Source organism: Hordeum vulgare, chromosome 2H (genome assembly GCF_904849725.1).
Source record: "Hordeum vulgare subsp. vulgare chromosome 2H, MorexV3_pseudomolecules_assembly, whole genome shotgun sequence".
Classification (NCBI taxonomy): Eukaryota; Viridiplantae; Streptophyta; class Magnoliopsida; order Poales; family Poaceae; genus Hordeum; species Hordeum vulgare.
Genome location: NC_058519.1, coordinates 399,949,428 through 399,955,428, shown reverse-complemented (window position 1 = coordinate 399,955,428; position 6,001 = coordinate 399,949,428).

Genomic DNA, 6,001 nt, shown 5'->3' with positions numbered 1-6,001 from the left:
AAGTATTTTTACTTCTCGTTTCTGGGAAAGTTTTCAGAATGCCATGGGGACTCACTTATCTTTTAGCACTGCTTTCCATCCGCAATCAAGTGGTGAAGTAGAAAGAGTAAATCAAATCCTAGAAGATATGCTCAGAGCTTGTGTTATATCGTTCGCTATGAATTGGGAGAAGTGCCTTCCATTCGCCGAATTCGCTTATAACAATAGTTATCAATCAAGCTTGGGCAAAGCTCCTTTTGAAGTTGTATATGGACGAAGATGTCGAACACCTCTTAATTGGTCAGAAACCGAAGCGAGGCAACTCTTTGGTCCGGATAAGATCTAGGAAGCCGAAGAGAAAGTTTGCATTATTCGTAAAAAGTTGAAAACAGCCCAATCTCGTCAAAAGAGCCAATATGATCGTCATCATAAGGCCGTGACCTCTGAAGTTGACGAGAAGGCTTACCTTCGGGTTACACCTTTGAAGGGTACCCATCGCTTCGGTATCAAAGGAAAATTGGCTCCTCATTACATTGGTCCTTTTCGCATTCTTGCAAAATGAGGAGAAGTTGCCTACCAGCTCGAACTTCCTCCGCATATTTCCAAGGTTCATGATGTTTTCCACGTCTCGCAACTCAAGCGTTGCTTCTTGGATCCTATCCGTGAAGTGGACCATGAAACGCTTGATCTCCAAGATAACCTTTCATACCGAGAATACCCTGTTCGTATTCTTGATCAAGCTGAGCGTACCACTCGACGTCGAAACCTCAAGTTTCTTAAAGTTCAATGGTCAAATCATTCTGAAAAAGAAGCAACTTGGGAAAGAGAGGACCGTCTCCGACTTGAGTATCCCACGCTATTCCCGATGACTTCCAAATCTCGGGACGAGATTATTGTGAGTGGGGGTGAGTTGTCACATCCCTAGTTTCCATTTGATGTTTAGCAAGAATGTGCTCATGTTTTATTATTGCATTAAATATAAAAATAGCAATCAAAGAAAAAAAACCTAGCACTTCCATATTCAACCCAATACAAAACTTGTGATAAATCAATGAACCCAAAATGGCCTTCATAAAAGCCCACCATTTTTGATAAATAATGGAAACAATATTTCAGGGGTGGAACTTATTTTTAAAATACATTTGGCATTTTATTTAAACCATAAAAGCCACTTAAATCACCCAAATATGTGATTTCAAATATTTCAGAATTTCATAAAATGTTGAATTATTTATATGGGCTTGGAAATATTCCAAATAACACCCCGGAGTTTTATTCACTATTTATAGGAATAGTGTGGAGCCAAAATAAAATCAAACAAATGTTAGAAATGATTTAACAGAAATATGAAAAGAAAGAAAAATGGAAAAAGCTTACCTGACGCTCACCTTGGCCCAGCCCATCTTCTCGTGTTGTCTTCTCCTCGCCAGTCGGCAGCAGGAGGTGGCCGCCACTTCCTCCGGCGCGGACACGCACCTAGGTGCGTGCCTGGCCTCTCCGTCGCACTGGCTGCAAAGGGATAAGCCTCCCGAGCTCATTGCAATCCTCTCCCTCTCCCTATTCGCTCTCCTGCGCCCCCTCCTCTCGGTCGCCATTAGAGCCGATCTCGAGCTCGAGCTAGCCCTCGCTTCCGGCCACCGCAAGCTTCCCCGAGCACGCCATCCTCTTCGCCTCGTCGAGCACGTTGTCTCCGCCAAAGGAAACGAGCCCCCGAGCCCTGCATCGCCTCAACGCCGTCATCTTCTTCCTCGGATCACCGAAGTTCGCCGCCGTCGTTCTTCTTCTCCAGGCCATCTCCGAGCCCCCTCTCGATGCCTCTGCAACCCCCGTGAGCTCAGGGTGCCTTTCCCCCTCTTTTCCCCGTCGATACCGAGCTCTAGGCCTCAATTTCACCAGAGCCCGACAAGATCTGCCGTGCGAGCTCGTCGCCGGTGACGCTCCGGTGATCGGTTGGTCATTCTGAGGCCACCATAGACTCTAGCTCGTCGAGTAGGTGTCGTACGAGCCCATCCCCGTGCGTGTTGAGCCTCATAGTTGTGACCCCGACGAGGCCCAAGCTTCGGCCGCCGCCAAGCTCGTTGCCGGCGTCGATTCCCGCCACCTCAGCCCACATCGAGTGGCCGCTCTCCCAGTGCCCTCCATCGCTCGTTTGGTCATCGGAGACACGTTTCTGATGCTCTCCGCCATCCCTGGTGCTGTCGGAGGCTCACCGCCGGCGAGATCGACCTCGTCGCCGGTGCCCCCCCCTCAGCCTATGACAGGTGGGGCTAGCCCCTTGTTAAATAAAACTAATCTAAACAGAATTAAAGAAAATATTAATTACTAATCAGTCACTGACATGTGGGCCAGCCACTGTTAATTAGCTATTTAACTTAAAGTTTAACTAAAAACTTACCAGAGTCACTGACCAGTGGGTCCCACTGGTCAGGTTTGACTTTCAACGGCCAGATTGACCTGCTGATGTCATGCTGATGCAATAATACTATTTCTGTTTTAAAATAATTCCAGAATAAGTGCAAAACTTTGGAAAGTCATAGAAAATTGAATATAACTCCAATTTGACAAATAATATATGTAAAATGATCAGAAAATTTCAATGGACACAATGGTGCTACTTTCATGCATGACAAACAAAGTTATGAAACCGCATCAGGTCAAATCAATTAAATGAATTTGATAAATATATGTTTTCAAATAATATTTGAATTTTGATTTCAAATCAGATTCATACTAAGGTTATGTTAGTCACCTTAAACCATGCTACATTTAATTTCATGCTATAATCATGCATCATATTGTTGGATATGAATGATATTGATTATCATTATTATTTCGGTAGGCTCTGCCCTTCCGCATACGTCCGAATATCCGACTCACGGATTTAATCCTTCTGTTGAGAAACAAGGCAAGCACCCTTTTGATCATCCCGATATAATCCCATGTTCCTGCTCCTACTCCCACTTATTGCATTAGGAAAAAATATTTCAAATGCTTTACTTCGGTAGCTAAACCTATTCCTTTGCATGACCTGTCATTGTCACAGTAAATAGCCCAACCTTGCAACCTAGCATACCTGGTAGTTGCTTGAGCCATGATGTGTCTTATCCTGCTATGCTTGCTATGCCTAGAGTTGTGTCAGGTCTATTTCATCTGGGTGATGAACAGGAATGGACGAATGTGTTCTAGTCACAAAGAATAAGTGTGGAACCTGATTTGGTAAAGGTACCGATGAAAGGCTATGTAGGAGTACATGGCGGGTTGTTTCATTGGAACCGTCCTTAGGAACCGAGTTCCGTGTATGTAATCCAAGAATAGTTACTACCACATGCTGGGCCCTGAAATATGACCACGCTCGACTTATTAATCGCCTAATACTCGGTCTAGGAATTGCAAGTAGTTTCTGGTGTTTATAGTCAGGCCGGAGGCCGTGCATAGTGCTGACCTTAGAGGTGGGCTATGATGCGGTAGAAAGTGGCACAGTGTACCAAGTGGAACCCGGATGGTGGGCTTGGGAACCCTGCGCACATCGTTTGGGACCGTGGCGGAAACCTCGGCCGGACTTCCGTGTGGGTTCACTCTCAAATAGGCGATAAACCTGGACCAGGTATTAGCGTGTTTAACGGTCGTGGCCGACTCCCTCGCTGGGCTTCTGCTTGAAGGTTGCTGAGGTGCATGACATGCACATGGCGATAAGTGGCGAGAGCGTGTGTGAAGTACACCCCTGTAGGGTTATGATCTATTCGAATAGCCGCGTCCGCGGATATGGAGTACTTGGAGACATATGTTGTTCATAGACAACTTTAATGGCTACCCATAAAAGTATCAAGATAAGTGTGAGTATCATGTATGGCATTTCCGTTGGGAGACGGAAAGGAATTCATGATAGTGTATTGTTGTGGTGGTAGTGGACTCGTGTAAAACCTATCAAAGTTGTTTAAAACTATTTTAAATAGTAGTTTGGTCATCCTAGAGTCAAAGCTGGCTTGCTGCATGTAACCCCACAACCCCCTTTATTGATACATGTGCATGAGTAGATAGATCTGTTCTAAAGTCTTGCTGAGTACTTTTGTACTCATGTTTGTTTAATAAATGTTGTAGAGGACACCCACGAGCCAACAGGTGGGTTCTATCTAAACCTCGATGATGATGAGTAGCTGGTGTCCCAGCTACGACCTGGCCCCTTTCAGAAGGGATCTGTAGATAGTCAGGCCTTATGCCTTTTTCCTTTCAACTGTCTGTACTCAAACAACATTAATGCTTCCGCTTGGTTTGTATGACTCTACTTGTATGACTTGAGTGTTGGGTCATGTGACCCCTACCTGTATGAACATATTATGCAAGACTCTTCCAAGTCTTCTAAATAAATGCGGTGATGTTGTATGGTTATGTTGTGATGCCATTGTTGTATCTATGCATATCGAGTATGTCATGCATACGTGTGATGCACGGTGATATGTATGGGATTCGACACCTAGTCGTATGCCCTTAGTAGCTCTCTATACAGAGAAAAGCCCCTTTGTGTTTCCACCGAGCCTTGGTAGTTCGCTACTGCTCCGGACACATTGGTTGACCGGCATGTATCCTTCTTAGTTGATGTGTCTGTCCCTACGGGGAAATGTCACGCGATGTAATCGAGCCCTTGTAGATGGCTACGACTCGTCTACACTGCTGGGATATGTATGGGATTCGACACCTACTTTGTTGGGTTATGTATGCCTGTCTCTGTACAGTTGAGCCACTTGAGTTTTTGACTATTTATGTCGACCCTGGTTCTTTGACATTGGAATGCTAGCGACACAAATTCATACGTGAGTCAAAAGGCACAAACGATCCCGGCTAATGTAAGGTGGCAGCCGTGGGGTTAACCGTGCGTGAGACCGCAAAGGGATGTGATGTGTTACAAGCTAGATTCTTATGGCTTAGGATCGGGGTCCCGACATGTTCTCCGCCTCCTTCCTTTATTCTCTTTGTTATTCCTTTATTTTTTTCTTCAATCGAAATAGCCTTATTGGGCTGGTATCACATCCCTGACACCTTAATCAAGTTAGCTTTGTGCTCATGTTTTCTTTGCATTGCATCTAGGAAATTTTCAACAAGAACAAAGTAAGTGGTGAAGGAAAACTCAAAAACCCTAGCCACTTCTCAAATTAAAGGAAATTTCAAACTAGTTAAAATCAATGAACCCAAAATGGCCTCAAGAAAAGTTCAATCTTTCTAATAAATCATGGAAGTAAATAAGCAATGAAGAAAACCATTTTCTTGATACTTTAAGCATTTAAAATAATTGCAAAAAGCTACTGGTTTCAAGTTTAAAATTTGAAATCAGAAACTTTAAGTTTTCAAAAATATTGAAAACTCCAGGAATGGTTGGATATATTCCAACAAATATTCTGGTGTGTTCAAAATAATTTTTACAAACTATTTGGGAGCTGAAATAAATAGTAAATCAATTAGTTAGCAGAACAGAAACAAAACAGAAAAACAGAGGAAGAAACTACCTGACGCTCACCTCAGCCCAGGCCCAGTAGCGCTGCCGTCTTCCTCCTCGCCAGTAGGAGCAGGAGGTGGCCGCCGCGTCGCTGCGCGCCTCCACGCAGCTCCCTGCCTGCCTGGCCGCCGCTTCGCGCTGGCAAGCACAGGGGTAACCTCCCCGAGCACGTAGCTATCCATTCACGTGCTCTTTCTTCCCTCTCTCCTGTCGATTCTCCCAATCCCCTCTACCGCCATTGACAGAAGCTCGAGCTCGAGCTGCCCGTGCCCCTAGCCATAGGATCTTCCTTCCGAGTGTGCCGCTCACTCCGCCTCGACGAGCTGGTGCTCCCTGCAGAAGCCGAAGCCTCCCCGAGCGCTGCAACGCCCACGGCACCGTCGTCTTCAACCTTCGGCCGCCGGCGAGCTCGGCTCGATTCGTCGCCCTCAGTGCTTCCCCGAGCCGTCTAAGCCCTCCTCTGCACTCCTCGTGAGCTTGCGCAACTTTCTCTTAAGATTTCCCCGTCGATCCCCTCCTCTAGGCCTAGTTCCA